The 22,828-nt window shown below is 41.6% G+C and overlaps 1 long non-coding RNA gene across 1 annotated transcript; it reads left to right on the top strand.

The window, feature by feature from the left end:
- Positions 1 to 15,284: 15,284 nt before the first annotated feature.
- LOC123328292 lies at positions 15,285 to 22,517 on the top strand. The gene is made up of 2 exons (XR_006543138.2): positions 15,285 to 15,837; positions 22,468 to 22,517. It is a non-coding gene; the product is annotated as an uncharacterized LOC123328292 (long non-coding RNA).
- Positions 22,518 to 22,828: the final 311 nt, after the last annotated feature.

The following is a 22,828-nucleotide window of genomic DNA, read 5'->3' as shown; positions in this document are numbered from 1 at the left end:
AAGTCCCAGCTACAGTCCCACTCAGAGGTGGACAGAGGCAAGAGAGAAGTGGATAGTAGTTAACATGACCGAGCTACCCAACCAGCCTGACAATATCTGCCACCAGAAAACACCCAGGACAATTAAGTCAGCGTCTTTTCAGAGCATCAGAATATTTTAAATCTCCTTGAGTGACTCTAATGTGTGGCAAAGTAACTTAGCATTTCTCTGGGGCTGTGCTTCTCTACCTTGTATGCACAGTATACTTACCTAAGTATGTGTGCTCAGTCATGTCCAAGTCTTTGTGACCTCATGGACTGTAGCCCACCAGGCTCCTCTGTCCATGGGATTTTTCAGGCTAGAATACTGGAGTGGGTTGCCATTTCCTTTTCCAGGAGCTCTTCCCTACCCAGGGGTGGAACCTATGTTTCTTGCATCTCCTTCATTGGCAGGTGGATTCTTTACCACTAGCGCCACCTGGGAAGCCCTATACTCACCTGGGGATCTTTAAAAAATTTCAGTGTCCAGATAGCACTCCAACACCATCACATCAGAATTTCTGGGAGTGGGACTCAGGCACCAGTGGTGTTTAAAGCTCTCCAGGTGATTTCTGTGTCCAGGAGGGTTTGAGAAGCGCCACACTCTGAAAAGGAAAATTATTAGAAACTTACCTTTGCACACTTATCTATCTTATGGTTTAAGACTGCACTTCTCAAGATTTAATGAGCATAGGAGTCACTTGGAGTCCTTGGCTATGGTAAGATCTGCTAAATGTCTCCCTTGCTAAAGGAACATCCTCTTTCTTGGCAAATAAATACTCTGTCTGTACAATGATATTATCTAGTCTCTCAACTACCTTTCACCTGATAGCTTTAGCATCCATTGATCTTTCTTGCCGTAATCAAATATTACTTAGAAGTTACAAAACAATGTTTTCTAACTATCATTATGTCAATATTTCTTATCCAGCATATATTCTTTCCTTTTTTTTATTAACTTATTAATTATAGTCATTATTATTTCTGATGCTCTCATTGTTCTAAATTTAGTCAGTGGGAGCCCTTTGGGCCAGTTCCTGGAACCTTTTGACACAATCCCATTTGTCTTGGAGTGTTCCCATACTTTCTGAAACAGCAGTATGTCAAAGCTCACCTTGTTCTTTTCCTGCCTTAGACATGGACTCAGCCATTTCCCCCAAAGAGCCTTAGTACTTTTTATTGGAGAGTGAATTTTTGTTGTTTTCTGATATTAAAAGCAATACATGCTCATTTCAGAAAAATTAGAAAATAAAGTATAGAAAAGAAAATGAAAACCACATATTACTCTACCACTTAGAGCTAACCACTCTTAACATTTATTGTGTACTTATTTCCACGGCTTAAAAAATATGTATCTATAAGTGCATAATTTAAATTTTCACTTAATATTGTGTATTCTGTATCGTTCTATGCTTTTTTATCAACTATATCCATGCCATTAGATATTCTTTAAAATCAGGATTTCAGTGGTTTTTATTATAGAAACTATGCCTTAAAGTTTTTGAATCTTTCCCAGATCATCACAGCTATCTATTGTGGTAAAATTAAAACCACTCCACAGCTATTAACCTGCATTGTAAAGCCTCATTGAGGAATTAGGGCATTAGCCGAGTATTGAAAGAAATAATAATGCCATGCAAAGAAGACATCTTTTTAGCAAAAAAAATTCTAAAAGGCAATGTATTCATGTGAGATTTACTCTATTAGTTACTGCGAGTGGATACATTTCCTTGACTCTAGGTACTTCAGTGTCTTAAAGACAACCACCTAATAAATAAAGCACAAGAGAATCCATTCAACACCAAACTGAAATCAATTTTTTTTAAATATGGTTAACTGACAAAAAGAGATGACTCTTCTACTTATTCCTTGCAGTATGATGTTGGGAATGTTATTTAATTGCTCTGAGGCTTAGTTTTCTAAGTCTGTAGATTAATAGTAGTTTCTCCTACATAGCATTATTATGGCAACTAAATAATAATTAAAAGTGTCTGGCATAGTATCTGGCTCAGTAAATGTTAAGTGTTAGAATTATCACTGCAAACTAGAATGGAGGATAGGATTTGAGCTAGCATTAAAGGAAGAGCAGGATTTAGGCTGATGGTGGCTGGATTGAGGGGCATTCTGGAAGCAAGAGGCAACCCTCGTACAGAGTTCAGAACACCAAGTTCTATTGAGTGAAGCTGTTGAGCTGGATGGGGATTTCTGTGTGAAGATTAAGCAAACTTGCTCTCACTGATACCAACCAGGGTTCTTGGCCTTCCCTAACCAATAGAGGTCAACTAGAGGCCAGACAGGAGATTCACACAAGGCTTTATTGGGGTCCCAAGTAACAGATACCCTTGCTTGCTTGCTCCCTAAGTGTAGGGGGGAGGAGGTGACAAGCTTGCTCCTTATATTGGGTGAGGGTAGGGGTGCTTCCAGGAGTCAGTTCGGAGACGTGTCTTAGGTGTTTTTCCCTCCTCGTAGGGGATGTTGAGTTCAGGAGCATGTGCAGTACCTTGCCTTTTTTTTTTTTTTTTTTTTTGGCTCCAAACTCTTCAAAAGTGGCAGCTGGGTTTTTTGGTCTCTTTCAATCTTTTGTTCAGAATTTGCCCTAACTGAACATGCACGCAGTTATTTTTAGCCCCATTTAGTTCAGTCCCATTTTGCTGCTCAAGGAGAAGTGTGTCCAGGTGCAAGCGCGGCAGCAGAGCGCCAGGTCCCAGCTCGTCTCGTTGTGACAACACTGCGATACAGAGCAATCATTCACCGCGCATCCTTCTTCGTCATACATAAATCTATCATTTCTGTTGGCTTAGATCAAAGCACTGGAGGCATTTTTAATAGGGAGTTGAAAACATCTCATTGGAAAGCAGACAAAATATTAGCCAAGCCCATGCCTGCCTGAATTTTAATAGTACCCAAAGCTTCTCCAGTGGCTCAGTGGTAAAGAATCTGACTGCAACGCAGGAGACACAGGTTCAATCCCTGGGTCGGGACAATCCCCTGCAGGAGGGTGTGGCAACCCACTTTAGTATTCTTATTAGGAAAATCCTATGGACAGAGGAGCCTGTCAGGCTACATACAGTCCATGGCGTCACAGAGTCAGACACGACTGAAGTGACTGAGCATGTCAAAGAGACTTTAGCAGCTTTGAAATATTTTCAGTGTTTATCTCATTCCATGTTCCCTCTACTCTTCTTTCCTCTTTCAGATCTGATGAGGTTCTTAGAATTACCCTAAAAGGTGACCCTGGTCACCCTGACCAGGTTATAAAGTGGTCAAGCATATGGTAGACTACTTATAGCTGTGTAACTACAGGAAGATTAGTCTGGGTCCTGAGTATCTCATCTTTAGAATCACAACAATAGTGTCTACTATACAAGGTCATTATAAGAATGAAATGCAATGTCATATATGTAGCATCTAATACCATGCCAGCAACTCCTATGTGTATAGGATAAACAGAAAATAGTAGCATTTATATTTATGATGATATATTTAAGACTGAACACCCTTCTACTTCCTGCTTTCAGAGCCTCCCTTCCTTTGCACTGTTTCTTATCAAATTTGTAAGTTATAATCTCTGTCAGATGTGTTGTCTTACATATGAGGTGAACTCCTGTGTCCTCCTACTCTAGTTATCTGTGCAGTTTGTTCATTAATTTCGCAAACATGTATTGAGTATTGTGCTTCACTGTGACAGATCCTGGGCATCCACAGAAGGGCACATGTCTGAAAAAAGGAGAAAATAATCAAGCCCCCGTGACTATGTTCAGAGTTGAAAGTGGGAAATATATGTCTGGAAATACTGCTTATTAAGCAAGTGTGAAATTAGAATAATTGAAAGATTTTAGCCATTTAAGGAGATACATCTTGCAGAGAGCCTCAAAGCAAGGTGGGCATTTGATATCTTTATCTGGGAACACACACTCCAGATTATCTCACCACAAGTGGGAGAGACTTGGCTATGTACCTCAAACATTTCCAGTTCCTTCTGGGGCAAAACTGAGAGCCTTACACAGAGGTCTTCCCAGAAGAGCATGACAGAATTAGAAACCAGAGCCAGCAATGCATATTTAAATTCTGGGTTGCAATATTTTGTGAAGGGTCTTCCTCTAGCCCATAGCTTCTAAAAATATCCTCAGCTTTTGGTTCAGAAGATTAAGACATTATACTGCGAATCTTTCTGAAATAATTCAGTGAGTCCAGACAGGCTACTCCAAGTCACCCTAAACCACGTGCATAGTTCAGCTATATGTAGCAATGTACATATTTAAACAAAGAGACAATTTATTGGATTAATGGTGGAGGAGAGGAGGGTATAGAAATGGTACTACTTGCCTGGCATCCCTTGTTCACCCATTAAACACCAGGTTTTGAGTGCCTTTTGTGTGTCAGGCACTGCACCAGGTGCATGAACCCAGCAAGTTTCAAAGCATTCCTCTCCTAGGGATGAAATGACTCTGAGACCTAGTATTAACTATCAGCACTAATTGATTAGTATTAATTGTACCAACCACAGATAATTTGCAGGGGCCCCATCTTTACGGTCCCAGAGGAACTGGGAGAGGATTGGGGATCAGGGAATTCCAGCTGCAGCAGCCCCAACTCCTATGAGGAAGAGATCATTGATCTCTCTTCCTCAAGTCTCTGCAGAAGTGAGCATGTTATTTCTCACTTGCTCACTGACCCCTAAAGCCCCATCAGTGAGAAGATAATCTATTATTATTGGCTCAATTTCTCTACCTTCCGTAGAGACACAAGTTTAATAAATCTGAGCATTCTTCTGGCTGGGTCAAGTTGACCACGATAAAATTAACATTCACTTCAGGATACATTTTGATCTAAACCATTCTCTGTAGCTAAACTTTCAAGAGGGAGGAAATAGTGTCATACTCAACATTGGAAAATGCTATTAATAAACACATAGGCTGAGGCTTTATCTACCTTTTCTTATAAAAAGCTCAAGTTAGATAGTCACAAGCAAAACTTTTAAAATACCCTCATTATCTGTAAAGATACTTCCAGGAGTAAGTGACAAAAGCCCCAATTCAAACTCCCTTGAAGAATAAAGAATGACGTTGCTGCAGCTCAGGAAGTGCAAGCGGCAGGCAGCCTTCGAGGCTGGTTGATTCAGTGGGGCAACAACATGTATAAGGATCCAGGCCGTTTTTGTCTTTTCACCCACCACCTTCTGCGTTGGCATCGTCCTCAGGGGAGTGGCAAGACGATTACAACAGTTCGGTTATGAAACCTAGACAGCAGTATTCACAAGAAGGAGGAAGAGAGACAGGTCTTCTTGCTACTATACCATCAGAATGTTTCCCCAGAAGCCTGAACAGATTTCAGCCTCCATGTCTCATTGGTTCCTTAACTCAACACTAGCAGAGGAGATGGGGTTGCACTTGGCCCGTGGACACCACCCCTGGAACTGGAGATGGAATCGGCATTACCTGGGGCACCTAGCTGTATAGGGGAGGGATGGAGAGCTCAACAAAGCTGGGAGTCTCTGAGTAAGAAGGTGGGGGAATGGGTGCTGGGTAAATTACATTTATTTGCTGGAAACAGAAAACCTAACTTACAAGGGACTTAGGCAAAAAAAATAATTTTCTCTCATAAAGCAAAGGATCATGTTAGCTGGCTGCTGTCATTGATTCAGCAGCTTGGTGAGATCATAGATAGAGACTGGGTGATGCTGTTGACCTTCCCCTCCCCCATGTTTGTCACTTCTTGACTTCAAGATGGCCTCTCAAGTTCCATACATCATCTTGGGATTCAGAGCAGGGAGAAGGGGAAAGGGGACGGGCTGCACAAAGTACCGTGTGCTGAGATTGACAGAGAAGTAGATTTAACCCCACTGTCCTACAAGGGACTACAATTCACACAGGGGAACAAGACACACAGTGTGAGTGTCAAGAGAAGGATGCAAACAGCTATCAAGGAGCACCAGAATGCACATCAGGGCTGCTGCCCCACCCCCGCCTCTGGTCCCCAACACCGCCCACCATCCCCCACCTACACCCACACCCCCCCATGCCCCGCCCCCCAGTGTGGCAGTCCTGCTGTTACTGGCCTTGCCCAGAAATCATGGTCTGCACACTCGAAGTGAGCAGATCTTTGTCTACTTATGCTTTAAAGGGACACTGCTTTTTCTGTTGGGAAGATAGATAAATAAATGAGTTGGAGGCTCTAGGATGACAGTATTGAACTGGCAGGGGTCCAGGGTGGCTGGGAAGAGATGACATTTCATGGGTCTGGCAGCAGAACAGTTGAGGTGTGACTGAATGTAACAGGGGACTAGGACCTGTTTGGTGATGACACTATCTGAGCTTAGGTGAGCTCGTGGCTCAAGTTTCAGAGGGTCAGGCATCTCTTGTTGGCAGCCATCCAGGTGACATATTACATTCTGTAACCATGAGGTAAGTTTGGAAGAAGGTTAAGGGAAGGGTAGTTATTCTTCAGGCAGTCGCTTGAATGTTGCCTGTCTCCCGTAACATCTTAAATCCGGGCAGCCTGGGGAGGTATGTCTTGCTTGCCTCGAGGCTGCTACCCTAACCTCTGGTGCAGGCGCTTCCTCTTGCCTTTAGGAACACACTCCAGAATCCCCCAGTGCCTTCACATCACACTGCCCCTTTGCTCTCCCCAGATTTCATCTTCTTCCCCGTCTCTCCAGCTTCTCTTCCTGCCTTGCTTCCCCTTCATACACAGTTTGGATAAGGAGTTCTGGTTCCTGAAGTGGCCCTTCAGCTCTCATTCTCTGGCCCTTTTCACTCAGCATGACTGCAGCTCCCTCCCCCTTGGCTTGTAGACCTCATTGTCTCCTGGGTTGCGTTCCTTGAGCAGTTCTTAACAAGTGCCTCATTAGATGTTCGTTTCCCTCTGAGCACTGTCCCGGACTCTGCTTTATTTCTCACTCTCCATATCCTGCCTGGGTCCTTCATCCAAACTTACAATTAAAACCTCTGCTTCTATCTCCAGCACAGCTCTCTTTCCCAAACTCCACATAGATCTCCACTAGCCCAGCCCACAGATACACTGAACTCAACAGGGCCAAGACTGGGGACAAGCTCCAACTGAGATCCCTCTCTTTCTAAAGGACACCAGCACTGGTAAGCCAGAAGCCTGCCAGTCATCCTAGGAGCCTCTGGGTATACATCTCATGCAACAGTCACCCTTATGAAGATGCTGCCATCGGACTCTGTGGGATACTTAACCCCTCCTTCAAGCCTTCCATCACCATGTGTCATTATTTGGTGGCCCTCATGTGACAGGAGCTTCCCAGATGGCTCACCTGGTAAAGAATCCTCCTGCAATACAGGAGACGCAGGCAGACATGAGTTTGATCCCCGGGTAGGAAGATCCCCTGGAGGAGGGCATGGCAACCCACTCCAGTATTCTTGCCTGGAGAATTCCATGGACAGGGTAGCATGGTGGGGCTACAGTCCATAGGGTCGCAAAGAGTCAGACATGACTGAAGAGACCTAACATGCATGCATGTGACAGACCCCTTGCTGCCTCCTCCCCTCAGAGCCTGCCTGAGTGAGTTACCTTGCCTCTGGGACCTAATAGCACCAATAGGCCCCAGCCTCTTCTTGTGAGGAACTTGTGATTAGATTTTTTTAATTTTTATTTTAATAGTTTTATGTATTTATTTTGGGCTGTGCTGGGTCTTCATTGCTGAACAGGCTTTCTCTAGTTGTGGAGAGCAAGGGCTACTCTCTAGTTTCAGTGGGCAGGCTTCTCATTGCAGTGACTTTTGTTGCTGAGCACGGGCTCTCGGGCACAGGGGTTTCAGTAATTGCATCACATGGGCTCAGTAGTTGTGGCTCCCGGGGCTCTAGAGCACAGGCCCAATAGTTGTGGGGCATGGTCCCAGTTGCTCTGCAGCATGTGGTATCTTCCTGGACCAGGACATGAAACCCATGTCTTCTGCATTGGCAGGTGGATTCTTCATCACTGAGCTACCAGGGAAGTCCTGTGGTTATATATATGTGTGTGTGGGGGGGGGGGTGGGTGTGATTAAATATTTTAATCATGGGTTTCCTTCTTCCTCACCTGTACTATCCTATCCTGTACTAGGATCTCCTCCAGGATGAGTCTTATGACAATTTTGAAATCTCCACCAACCAGCCTCTTAGGGCCTGGCACACAGTAGTTTGTTGCATGAATTATTCAACAAAAGGCTGACAACAATTTTATACTATAAAAGATCATTATTACATTTTGGTCCACATAGAAAGGCCTTCCTAGGTAGCTCAGTGGTAAAGAATCTGCTGCCAGTGCAGGAGATTCAAGAGATGTGGGTTCAATCCCTGGGTCAGGAAGATCCCCTGGAGTAGGAAATGGCAACCCACTCCAATATTCTAGTCTGGAAAATTCCACGGACAGAGGGGCCTGGCAGAACTACAGTCCATGGAGTCCCAAAGAGTCAGACGCAACTGAGCACACACACATCACATAGGAAAGAAGAGAAAAAAGCCACCGACAGTCCCAGCACCCAAACATGAACTATAGTCACATTTGGGTATGTTTTCTTATCTTTAGTTCTATGGATAAGATTTATTTTTACCAATGGCACCCCACTCCAGTACTCTTGCCTGGAAAATTCCATGGATGGAGGAGCCTGGTAGGCTGCAGTCCATGGGGTCCCAAAGAGTCAGATATGACTGAGCGACTTCACTTTCACTTTTCACTTTCATGCATTGGAGGAGGAAATGGCAACCCACTCCAGTGTTCTTGCCTGGAGAATCCCAGGGACGGCGGGGCCTGGTGGGCTGCTGTCTCTGGGGTCGCACAGAGTCAGACACGACTGAAGCGACTTAGCAGCAGCAGCAGCAGCAAGCATAAAAATACTGCACTTGTAATTTTGAATCCTGCTTTTCTACTACAAATACTTATTTTTCATATGGTTAAATATATTTTCCAGCTTTATTGAGATATAACTGACATATAACATTGTATAAATTTAAGGTATACAGCTTGATGATTTGATATTCATATGTATTGTGAAATGACTACCATGATAATAGGTAATACCTCTGTTACCTTACAATTATCTTTTCATGTGTGTGGTGAGAATATTTAAAATGCTCTTAGCAACTCCAAGTATAAAGTACAGTATTGTTAACTAAAGTCACCCTGCTTTATATTAGATCTCTAGAACTTATTCATCTTCAAATCATAAGTTTGTGCCCTTCAAACAAAATCTCACCACTTCCCCTTCTCCTCAGCCCCTTGCTACCACAATTTCACTCTGTTTCTATGAGTATAACTTGTTCAGATTCTACATATAGATGAGATTATACAACCTTTGTCTTTTTCTGTCTGACTTATTTCACTGAGTATAATGCCCTCAAGATCCATCTATGCTGCTGCAAATGGTAGGATTTTTCTTTTTTATGGCTGAATAATATTCCATTATATATAAGAAGATATATAATACATTATTGTTTACTCTTTAACTTAATAATTTTACTTATATATGGATTTTGCTGTTTATGTAGTCAGTTCAGTATTTTCCTCTATGATTTCTTCTATTGATTACAACTTTAGAAAGGACTTTTCTATTCATAATTCAGACACATATTTAGTCATCTTTCCTTCTACTATTTTTATGTTTTGATGGACTGGTATGTCTAATGCTTTTATCCACTTGAATTTGTTTTGGCATGTCACATAAAATAAAGGTCTAACTTAGTCTTTTTCTCCTCAAAGTTAAACAGTCAGGTAAGCATCATTTTTAATAAGATTACAATATTTTACATTGTATTGCATTTCAAAACAAGATTGCTAAAAGGAACTCCTGATGATGGTTCTAATGAAATACATCTCATAATGTAATTTGGAACATGAGTTAAGTGTATGACATTCCAGGAGGTGGGGGTAGGGTGGGGCCAAATATGAGCTAGGCCTTGGAAATGCAGACAACTCCTTTTGGGGGAGTATCTTTTAGGCTGGTTCATGAGCAAAGAGAAAAAGCAGGAATATGGTTATGGACCCTTTAACCCCAGAAACCATTCACATGGACAAAGGATTGGCTTAGTAATGCCTAGATACGATGCTGCCACTTTCATTTTTGTGAGTTAGTTGCTCAGTTATGTCCGTCTCTTTGCGACCCTTTGGGCTGTAGCCTACCAGACTTCTCTGTCCATGGAATTCTCCAGGCAAAAATACTGGAGTGGGTTGCCATTTCGTTCTCCAGGGGATCTTCCCAACCCAGGGATTGAACCCAGATCTCCTGCTTTGCAGGCAGATTCTTTACCATCTGAGTCATTAGGTCTATAAATACAATATGATACAAAGAAGAGAGAACAGATGGTGAAGATATTATTTTAAATTTGCATCACTTCATATTCAAACCTCATTTCACTTCATATTCAATCCTGACCTTGTGTTAAACAATGACTCATATCTCCACAAGTTGCTAATTATTTTAAAGACCATAGGAACCCATATAAGCTGAATACAAATTGGTCCACAAAAACCTAGGCTACCATCATTAACGTGTTCAATTCATATATTTATTCAAAAGTCATGGTGACTGTCCAATAGGAAAGGAATCACTCATGAGGCCATGCCCTCCACCACAGTGTGGATCAAGAAGGTCAGTATGCACGATGGTGGCCTGCCTTCACTTTGTAGATTTGGGTTTTATTTAGAAACTCAAGCACAGCACTGAGCACCAAGGGCCTCTGCTTGATTTAGTAGCATTAACTAAGCTAATGTGCCCATGCACAGTACTGGAAAATTTGCCTTGTGCCCTTTTTAGCCATCATAACAGAAAGACTTTACTTCTCATAATATCAGCATTGTCATTTTGCAGAACTGAGTGTATCAGCAAAAAAAAGAAAGAAAATTTTGCAGCTGCGCACATACACACACACACACACATTTGGCTCAGCTTTACTGATGAGATCTTGACTTGGAAATGCAGTAATTTTGTCATTCATACAACTTATAAAACAGACCCGAAACCATCACTAAATAAGTAGTTGTCACAGAACCATAGCAAATCCTTAAGCTACTCAACCACAGCCTATATACCAGCTACCCAGATTTTTCTCTAAAAAAGTGGTCAGAAAAAAAAAAAAAAAGTGGTCAAATGTTCAAGTTGGAACAAGGAAGGGATGCAACTCCCTTGTCTTACATTTTGAGGTTTTCAACCTGATTTTACAATGCCTTTTATCATTTACTATTTATTAGCTATCTCTGAGCTCTCTTTCCCAGCCAGGTTCCAAATTCTTTGAGTGTGGAGGCTGCCTCATCTTGGTGGTGTGGCTCTCCAGCCTAAGTGCCTCGTGCACGAAGGATGCCCAGGGGATGTAGAAGTCCTGGGCTTCACTTACACCTTTCAGTGCAACCCCAGACAAGAAAATACTGGGTTGGCTGAGAAGATCGGTAAGAGTTTTTCCATAACATCTTATGGAAGAACTTGAACTTCTCAGCCAACCCAATACCCAGTGGTACATCTATTAATAGTCCATGTTGTTTGATGGCCTTTAAGGATGAATAAGACAGGCTTTAACAATAATTAATATATGATGATGGTAAAAATAACTGGTGTCTGGCAAAAAAATGAGTTAGCTACCTTATTATTCAAGAATGATGATCCAATTTGTGGATTGTCTGGGCCACTGGGTCTCCTGTCCTTTGTAAGTGGAACAGAGGAATGCACACTTTCCAATCTGGGTGTAGACACCAGTTCCTCATATCAGGTTGGCCAAACACAGCTCCTGGAAGCCTTTTCTCTGTGTGTAGTCCATGACAATCAGGGTTTGGGGCAAGGGGTGATTATTTCTTATGCCATCTCTGAAAGTCTCTACTCATGTTTTATTTCTAAGAATTAAAAATAAAAATTTGGTTTACTGGTATTTTAAAGAATTATGAATTGTTAAGTGTTTTGAAAGGTAGCTTTATCAGGGTATAATTAAAATAATCTAATTTTAGAGCACTGCTATCACCTCAAAAATTTTCCTCATGCCCATTTACTGGCATCACAACTCCCAACTCTAGCCCTAGGCAACCACTGATCTGTTTCTCCTTCTACAAATTTGCCTTTTCTAAACACTTCATACAAATGAAAGCAGACATACAATATAGTCTTCTGTGTCTGCCCTCTGACACTTAGGACCATGTATTTGAGGTTCATCCATGTTGTAGCATGAATCAGTAGTTCTTTTTATTGTTGAATATTATTCCATTGTGTGGATTTACCATAGCTTGTTCATAAATATTTACCATAGTTACCAGTTGATGGACATTTTAATTTTCCAGTTTGGGCGATTATGAATAATGCTCCTCTGAACATTGATATCTGTATCTTTTTGTGGACATATGCTTTCATTTCTCTTGTGAAGATTCCTAGGAGTAGATTGCTAGATCATATGGCAAGTTTATGTTTAACTTTTTAAGGAACTGCCAAATTGCTTTCCAAAGTGGCCATATCATTTTACATTCCAACCACCAACGCGTGAAAGTTTCCATTTTTCCATATCCATACCAACATATGGTATCATCTTTTTGATTCTAGTCATTCTAATGGGTGTGTAATTGTATCTCATTGTGGTTTAAATTTGTGTTACCCTTGTGAACAATGATATTGAGCATATTTTCATATTCTGATTTCCATTCATACATCTTCTTTGACAAAATGTCTATTCAAGTCTTTTGCCCATTGAAGAAACTGGATTTATTTATTTATTGTCATTGAATTTTAAGAGTTCTTTACTTTTCCTGGATACAAGTTCTTTACAGGTATATGATTTGTAAATATTTTCTCCCAGTCTTTGGCTTATTTTTTCATTTTCTAAATGGTGTCTTTGCAGCACAAAAGTTTTTTTAAATTTTTTTTTGATGTGGACCATTGTTGAGTTTGCCAAAATATTGCTTCTGTTGTTCTGGTGTTTTCGCCACGAGGCACATGAGTTCTTAGCTCTCTGTCCAGGGATCAAATCTGCACCCCCTACATTGACAGGCAAAGTCTTAAATACTAGACCACCAGGGAGGTCCCAGAAGTTTATAATTTTAAGTGTTAGTCACTCAGTCGTGTCTGACCCTTTGTGATCCCATAGATTTTAGCCCACTAGGCTCCTCTGTTTATGGGATTATCCAGGCAAGAATACTAGAGTGGGTTGCCATTCCCTTCTCCAGAGGATCCTTGATAAGGTCTAATTTAGCAATATTTTTTCTTTTAAGTATCATGCTTTTGATGTCAACTGTTTTTATATTACAATAAATTTTTATATAAATATAATTAACATTATATGTAAAATATGTGATTTTATGTAAATATAATGTTTAATCTTATTTTAAATATATGTTAAGAGGAAAATTAGTACCAAAGATTTCTCTGTTTTTTCCTCCTGACCTGCTTTTTATTTTGAATAGAAGCAACAATAGTACTCTTTATAAATTAGTGTTAAGGCTTTTCAAATCCACAGTGAAAGATAACCACTGTTTATCACCCAGCTCTGGAGCCCCAGTCTGCCACCTGGGCCACAGTACCAAGGACACTTCCTAAACCCAGCTTGATTTAACAGTCAAACAAACAAAACACACAGCACTCTTCTGTTGCTTTGTCAATTTCCTTCCTGTACTGTGCTTCCGGTGTGTGTATTTTTTCATTTTCCTTCATTTTCCCCCCTGCCTTGGCTGGGGTTGTCACCATGTGTGTAGGAGACCCTCAATCCCTAGACAATTGGTTTCCCTAATGGTTGATGGATTTGTTGTTTTTTCCTTGTGCTGACAGAAGCTATTTGCCTGCCTTTTGTCGAACGTTAAATACATGCTGGAAGCAAGAGCATTATTAATATAATGCTATATGCTTCTGAGACAGCTTTCTCATTAGTGTCTAGCATACTGAGCAAAGAAATCAATTTCTAGAAATAAAGAAAAGTGTGGTATTGACAGTGCAATCAGAGTCTCCTTTTCACGTGGAAAAAAAACAAAAAAAAAAATAATAAAGAATTCTAAATACCAAATCCAAAAACCTTTACTGAAGACATTTGGAAGAATTTACTCCTTGCCCTGAATCAGCCATCAGTGAACAGCAAGAGCTGATAATTGGAACCTAGGGTTAAGTATGAGAGAGAAAAAAGAAAAGAGGGACAATCCGAGCCTGGAGAGAGTAAGAGTTGAAGCAGGGGGTCCAGAGCTAGCAGAGAAGGGATGGTTGAAGATATATGGAAAGAGCACCTTGATATCAAGGTAAATGCCAGCGAAGTGTGGCAATTTGTGTGGGAGTATAGAGACATTGACCTTGAACTGGAGTGGGAATACGTCATCTAAGCTGAAAGGATAAAAAGCAAGTGGCCACAGGTAACTGTGTTATTTGGGTGGAGTGGAGTATACAATGGAAAGAGAGCATGCCTGATGGAAGCAATTTTACTTGATGAAGTTGGAGGTGAGGTCATCTGGAGTTTACGTAGGGAAATTGGGATGTGAAGTTTGGGGATTATCAGTTTGGGGATTACTAGTGATTATCTCTAGTCTCCATGTCTAGAGAGAACCAAGGTTAAGTTAAAAGATCAGTTAATGAGGACAGCTAGGATGAGCCAGAAAATGAGGGGCTATGTTGTTTTCTCCAGCCACATTTGATATCTGGTATTTAGGAGCAGTGGGGAAATGAACTGACCCAGGTTTGAGGGTCCCTGGGGAAGAACGCTGACGCAAGGATACAGAAGATGGGAGGTATAGTTTGGATGATTAACTGTATCTTCCAGATTGAGTAGGAGGGGTAGGGAGGCTAGAAGATGTTGATACCAGTGATTTCCAGATGCTATTATCTATACATAGCATCACCTGTGCATGCTTGTGTGCAAAGTCACTTCAGTTGTGTCCATCTCTTTGTGACCCCATGGACTGTAGCATGCCAGGCACCTCTGTCCATGGGATTCTCCAAGCAAGATACTGGAGTGGGTTGCCATGCACCCCTCCAAAGGATCTTCCCAACCCAGGGATTGAACTCACATCCTCTTACGTCTCCTACATTGGTAGACAGATTCTTTACCCCTAGTGCCACCTGGGAAGCCCCACCTGAGGATCTCTAAAACTCCAATGCCCAAGCCACATTTCAGGTGAATTAAACTACAATCCTGGGGCATGGGATGCAAGCACAGACATCCATACTTTCTGAGGCTCCCTCAAGGTAATTCTAACATGAAGATAATTTGGGAATCACTGGTTCCCAATGTGTCCCAATACATTAAGACGCTGGTTCTTAAAGTGTGGTCCACACATCGGCAGTGTCAACATCTCCCTGGTACTTATTAGAGATGCAAATTCCTGAGCCCTACCCCCTACCCATTGAATCAGAAATTCTGGGGTTGGAGTTCAGCAATCTGTGGCTGCACAAGTCTTCCAGGTGATTCTGATGCTTGTTAAAGCTTAACTAGCACTGAATTAGGATGAAAGGAAGGAATCTTAGGCTTGGCCATCTCTTGAAGAGCAGATGTAGTGAGAGAACTTGAAGGTCTGGTATCCTTTGTTGCTAAAGATTTTCAGACCATAACTAGCTCAGCTTTGAGACTTGAAAATGTCAAGGAACTAACCACTAGTGTATTGGTGATGGTCATCCACGGATAGGTTTAAACGTCTCAGGATTAGGTCAGGATTTGGCATGGTGAGAAGATGTCTACAACACACGTCTAGGTCTTCAGTGATTGTAGGAGATAGAAAATGGTAACCTCAAGTGGCATAAACTTTGATGCAGTTTGTGCAGCACCAGGGAGTCAGGTGAATCCTGGCCCCAACCCCTGCGTCCTGTCTCGGGGAGTGTGGGAGAAATGGCAGCCTCCACCAGAGATGGAAGTCAGAAAACGCACACCTTTGGGAGAAGGTAGGCTTCAGTTGATAAGAACACTATAGAGAAGAAAATATTGAAGCACTCATTGTCTGAAATGGTGGCTCCAGAGGGCATGCTGGAAATGGGTAAAGTGTTTAGAGAGAGAGACTGACTGTGGAGGAACAGAAGGAAGCATAAAGCTGTGGAAGATAGAGAATGACACAGGCTTGATGTTTGGGTATTGAAGAATGGGGAGGAGGCAGGTACTACTTGCCTTTGGGCCAGTGGCTATGGGTCAGTGGTATAAAAGGCCTTGGGAGAAATGACTGGTCTCCTCCAACATGAGTTATTTGGTGCCTGTGTGGTTGACGGTCCCAGACAGTCTTTCCCCATCCTTCAGAGAGCTGAGTCACCATGTGGTGAAAGCCACAGTCTCCAGCAAGGCTGCTTTGTGTGAGGTGGAGAGGCCGCATGTCTTGGGAATCTGCCTCAAGATGGATGGGGAGTCAGGGGGCCTGGTCTTCCATAAGCTCTTTCACCTGCACAGCAACCCCTCTCCCCCCTCTTTACCCACCCAAGCTCTAGATCTTGGTTCCAGGGCCCAGTTGTTATCGTAAAAGAAAGCAGGACCAGGAGAACCTTGAAATCTCTTAGATAGTACTTATCCTGGCTCTGACTGATAAGTGAGGCTGGAGGAGAAAAGGAGGAAGGAATCAATCAAGGAAACATTAACAAAAGCAGAGGAAAACAGGTCCTTTTTGCTGGGCTAAGTAGTTTGGCTGATGATTTCTGTCTGACTCACAGCCACACTGGGGCTTCTGAAATGAATTATAGCCAGGTATGAATCAGGCATCCTAAGAGCCACAAGATGCAGCTTCGTTTACAGACCGGGTTCAATTGGTTGGGCTGGTCCAAGGCAAAATTGTGAAGCTGGCTTAATTTGTTCTGGATTGTACTCGGTTTGAGGGCCTTTTGTCTTCCTCGAGAAATCTTTTGCCTTGGTTTTTTTTCTCACCCTGTAGTGCCGCACCCACCCTTTAGGAGTATCCTTGGGGGCTCGGGCAAGGGACAGCTTGGAGGTTCAGCCTTCTCCTTCTACCCTCAGCAGGCAGTCATTACAGATCCTCCCTTCCTGATGACTTGTAGCCCACTATTGTGCTCTCCAAATATCCCAGCCCAATGCTTGTAAATATCGCGTTCACAGTGGTGAGGTTTTCAATTCTTGGACTCAGGACTCACCCTCAAAATATTTAACAACTCATAGGGCAAAGGCACTAATGGATGAGTCAGAATAGACACAGCTCTGAATACTTCAGTAAAGCAGCAAGGTACATACTGGCTGTAGAGCTGTGTCCTGCCCACCCAGCATCTCAGCCCTGCAGTGGCCTTGGTCTCTCCTGCTTCCACTGTCCACCCCCACGGATATTTCCTGGGATGGTCATTACTATCAACAATGACCCTTTCTCCTTTCTGACCTGATCATCCTCTACTGACCTTTCAGCATATCTCCCCCCATCCAAGAATGATTTAATTCCAGCAGCTCTCCAATATACCTACAAGCTGTTGATCCTATCAATTTTTCTCTAACCCTCCAACCCTCCCTCCTTCTTATCTAGCTCAGATTCCATAGCTCATCATTATTATCACTCCTTCATACTCTCATCCTCCTTACCTCTCTTACTTCAGTGTACTCAAATGGGTAACCGCCATCCTAGTTAAACCCAGTTCATCACATACTGCAGACTCATGTTTGCATGACTCCTGTTTCCTACCATCTTAAAAACAACCCCCACCTTGATCCCACTTCACCTTCTAGCCACTGACTCATTCTTCTCCTCCCTTTTATAGTAAGATCCCTGGAAAGAGTTGTCTATCTTCACATCTCCAATCTCTCCTTGCATTCTGCCTTAAATCCACTCCTATTGGGATATCCCCTCCACTATTTCAACAGCTCTGCTCTCATCAGAACCACTAGCCATCCACTACAAAATTCAGTGGTCACTTCCCAATGTTCATCTTGTTGGATGGATAGGTAGTTCCAAAGTGATCACTCCCTTCTTCTTGAAGCATTTTCTTCTTTTGATTTCCAGGATTTTACACGTTCTTGATTTCCCTCCTCTGTCATGAGTCAGTCCTCCTCAGTCTTTGCTCCCTCTTTTTCATCTTCAGTTCAGTTGCTCAGTCGTGTCCAACTCTTTGTGACCCCATGAATCGCAGCATGCCAGGCCTCCCTGTCCATCACCATCTCCCGGAGTTCACTCAAACTCATGTCCATCGAGTTGGTGATGCCATCCAGCCATCTCATCCTCTGTTGTCCCCTCTTCCTCCTGCCCCCAATCCCTCCCAGCATCAGAGTCTTTTCCAATAAGTCAACTCTTCGCATGAGGTGGCCAAAGTACTGGAGTTTCAGCTTTAGCATCAGTCCTTCCAAAGAACACCCAGGACTGATCTCCTTTAGAATGGACTGGTTGGATCTCCTTGCAGTCCAAGGGACTCTCAAGAGTTTTCTCCAACACCACAGTTCAAAAGCATCAATTCTTCAGTGCTCAGCTTTCTTCACAGTCCAACTCTCACATCCATACATGACCACTGGAAAAACCATAGCCTTGACTAGACAGACCTTTGCTGGCAAAGTAATGTCTCTGCTTTTCAATATGCTATCTAGGCTGGTCATAACTTTCCTTCCAAGGAGTAAGCTTCTTTTAATTTCATGGCTGCAGTCACCATCTGCAGTGATTTTGGAGCCCAGAAAAATAAAGTCTGACACTGTTTCCACTGTTTCCCTATCTATTTCCCACGAAGTGATGGGACCAAATGCCATGATCTTCATTTTCTGAATGTTGAGTTTTAAGCCAACTTTTTCACTCTCCTCTTTCACTTTCATCAAGAGGCTCTTTAGTTCCTCTTCACTTTCTGCCATAAGGGTGGTGTCATCTGCATATCTGAGGTTATTGATATTTCTCCCAGCAATCTTGATTCCAGCTTGTGCTTCTTCCAGCCCAGCGTTTCTCATGATGTACTCTGCATATAAGTTAAATAAGCAGGGTGACAATATACCACCTTGACGTACTCCTTTTCCTATTTGGAACCAGTCTGTTGTTCCCTGTCCACTTCTAACTGTTGCTTCCTGACCTGCATACAGGTTTCTCAAGAGGCAGGTCAGGTGGTCTGGTATTCCCATTTCTTTCAGAATTTTCCAGTTTATTGTGATCCACACAGTCAAAGGCTTTGGCATAGTCAATAAAGCAGAAATAAATGTTTTTTCTTGCTTTTTGATGATCCAGTGGATGTTGGCAATTTGATCTCTGGTTCCTCTACCTTTTCTAAAACCAGCTTGAACATCTGGAATTTCACGGCTCACATACTGCTGAAGAGTGCTAAATAGTGAGATGCTCAGAGTTGGACCTCTTCTCTATCTATACTTACTTCCTGACTGAGCTCATCTTTTCTTATGGCTTTAAATACAAATACATTGCCTTGATGATTCCCAACTTTATATTCCCAGCAAGGACTGCTCACCTGTATTCCACTCTCATATGCTAACTGCCTGTTGGGGAATCTCCACTTGATAGATAATAGGTGTCTCATATTTAACATGTTCATAATGCAACTTTTTTGACCTTCTAGTGGTTCCTGCTGTAGTTCTCACAGCTCAGAAGGGTAGTAACTCTATCCTTCCAGTTACTCAAGAAAGAAATCACAGAGTCATCTATATGTCTTCTCACTCTCAGACCCTGCATCTAATTGATTAGCAAACTTCAGTATATATCTAGAAGCTAACCACTTCTCATCACTCCAGCTATTTCTGCTATTGTCCAAGGTGACAATGTTTTTGAACTTAAATTATTGCAATAGCTTCTTAATTGGTCTCCCTGCTTTCATTTTTTGCCCCTCATCCAGTCTAATTTCAATACAGTGGTGATTCTTCTCAAACATTAGATGGCAAAGCTCCCTCTTAAAAACTCCCCAAAGTTTCTATTTCATAGAAACCAAAAACTAAAAATTATAATGGTGGACAAGGCTCCATAACACCACCTGTTTATCATCCCCCATTCTCCTCTGACCCATGTCTTACTGCTCTCCCCTTTGTTCATGTCACACAATGGCCTCCTTGCTAGTCCTCAAATGTACCAAGCGTGTTCTAGCCTCAAAGCCTTTACACTTCCTGTTTCCTCTGCCTAGAATGCTCTTCCTCTGCTTTGCTAGTTCCTCAATTCCAAAAATTGTTTTACTCCAACAGCTTAATGTAACGTTCCCACAGACCACTGTACTTAATATCTCAACTTACTTCCTCATCCTCTTTGCTGGCACTTCTCATTCCTCTTGGCTTTAAAAAATTTCCCTCTAGCACCTAATCATCATCCAACATACTGTATTTACTTGTTTGTTTATTTCAGGTGTTTCCCAATATAATGTAATCTCCATGAGGACAGGGTAAGAATTGATACCTGTTTAGAAGAATATCTAATATATATTGTAAGCCAATGAATATTTTCTGAGTGGATAAATATTGATGAAAAAGACAGCAAGAACAGCCTTGATCCATAAAACCTAGATTTTTTTGTGGTATCAGAAACCACAATCCACAGGGAGAAGTATTATAGTAAAAGGGTGACAAAAGAGTAATAGGTTGCATGAACAAATAATCCTAAGAAAAGGAAGGGAGAAACTAATTTCCTTCTAGCAATCAGATATTACCTGGTGCTTTTTCCTTCTCATGGCCTGTAGGGAGAAGGACTTCAAATATTAACCTGAACTCAGATTTAACAAAATCTGGAGAAGACTTTATATATAATCAAATTACCTCATGGTCAGTGCCAACATAGTGTTACATACATAAGAAATCACAGTGTAACATCCAAAAAGTTTTTTTTTTCAAAGTTTTGTTGAGATATAATTGACATACAGCATTATCTAAGTTGTACAGCACAGTGATTTGACATGCGTATATATTGTAAAATGATCACCACCATAAGATTAGATAATACCCATCATCTCATACAGTTAAAAAAATTTTTTTCCTTGTGATGAGAACTTTTAGGATCAACTCTCTTAGTAGCTTTCAAATATACCATACATTGATGTTAACTAGGGCTTCCCTTGTGGCTCAGATGGTAAAGAATCTGCCTGCTATGCAGGAGATCCTGATTCGATGTGAACTAATCAGCATGTTGCACATTACACCCCCAGTATTTATTTATTACTGGAAGTTTGTCCCTTTTGACCACCTTCATCCAATTTATGCCCCCCTCTCCACTTCTGGTAACCACAAATATGTTGTGTCCGAGGCTTTTTTCTTAAGAGCTCACATATAAATGAGATCATACAGTATTTGTCTTTCTCTTCCTGAAATTTTATGGCTTAGCTGGTAAAGAATCTGCCTGCAATGAGGGATACCTGGGTTCCATCCCTGGGTTGGTAAAAGCCCTGGAGAAGGGAACGGCTACCCACTCCAATATTCTAGCCTGGAGAATTCCACGGACTGCATAGTCCATGGGGTCTCAAAGAGTCTGACATGACTGAGTGACTTTCACTTTCTTTCACGTTTCTGAAATTTTACTTAGCATAATGCCCTCAAAATTTATTCATGCTATAACAAATAGCAAGGTTTCCTTTCTCTTTCACTGTGTGTGTGTGTTTGTATACATATCACATTTTCCTTATCCATTCATCCACTGATGGACACCTTGGTTGTTACCATGTCTTGGCTACTGTAAACAATGCAGCAATAAACATGGCGGGGTGCAGATATCTCTGTGACATAGTGATTTAGTTTCCTTCAGATATATACCCAGAAGTAGATTTGCTGCATCATATAATAGTCCTATTTTTAATATTTTGAGGAACCTTCATACTATTTACCATAATGGCTGCAACCAACTTACGTTCCCACCAATGTATAAAGGTTCCCTTTCTCCTCAACACTTACTTTTGTCTTGCTAACAATAGCCATCCAAACAGTTGTGATGTAATAGCTCATTGTGGTTTTGATTTGCATTCCCCAGTGACAGTGATGTTTAACACTGTTTTATGTACCTTTTAGCCATCTGAATATCTTCTTTGGAAAAAATATAGTCAGATTCTTTGTCCATTTCAAAAATTGAATTGTATTTTTACTGTAGAGTTGTATGAGTTTTTTAATATTTTAGATATTAACCCCTTATCACATATATGATTTGCAAATATTTTCTACTTTTTCATTTTGTTGATCATTTCTTTGGTTGTGCAAAAGTTTTGTGATTTGACATAGTGTGATTAGATGGCAAATTTTAAAAATTGTTGCCAAGACCAATATCAAGGAGCTTCCTCTCCTGTTTTCTTCTAGGAGTCTTATTTTCTTCTAGGAGTCTTCAGGTTTTATATTTAAATCTTTAATATATTTTGAATTAATCTTTAATTTTGTGAAGGGTGTAAGATAGGGGTCTAGTTTCATCCTTTTAAATGTGAGTATCCAATGTTTAAGCACTATTTATTGAAGAGACTATCTTCTCTGAGTATTTCTTGGCTCTCATCAAATATTAGTTGACCATTTAAGCATGAGTTTATTTCTGGGCTCTTTTTTCCCCCCCATTGCTCTATGTATCTGGTTTTATGCTGGTAACATACTGTTTAGGTTACTATAGCTTTGTAATATAGTTTGAAATCAGAAAGCATTATGCTCTCAGCTTTGTTCTTCTTTCTCAGGATTGCTTTGGCTATTTGGGGCTCCCAAATCACTACAGATGGTGACTGCAGCCATGAAATTAAGAGACGCTTACTCCTTGGAAGGAAAGTTATGACCAACCTAGATAGCATATTCAAAAGCAGAGACGTTACTTTGCCAACAAAGGTTCATCTAGTCAAGGCTATGGTTTTTCCTGTGGTCATGTATGGATGTGAGAGTTGGACTGTGAAGAAGGCTGAGCGCCGAAGAATTGATGCTTTTGAACTGTGGTGTTGGAGAAGACTCTTGAGAGTCCGTTGGACTGCAAGGAGATCCAACCAGTCCATTCTGAAGGAGATCAGCCCTGGGATTTCTTTGGAAGGAATGATGCTAAAGCTGAAA

Source organism: Bubalus bubalis, chromosome 11, assembly GCF_019923935.1.
Source record: "Bubalus bubalis isolate 160015118507 breed Murrah chromosome 11, NDDB_SH_1, whole genome shotgun sequence".
In the NCBI taxonomy this organism is placed as follows: Eukaryota; Metazoa; Chordata; class Mammalia; order Artiodactyla; family Bovidae; genus Bubalus; species Bubalus bubalis.
This window is presented reverse-complemented; position numbering and strand designations above follow the sequence as displayed.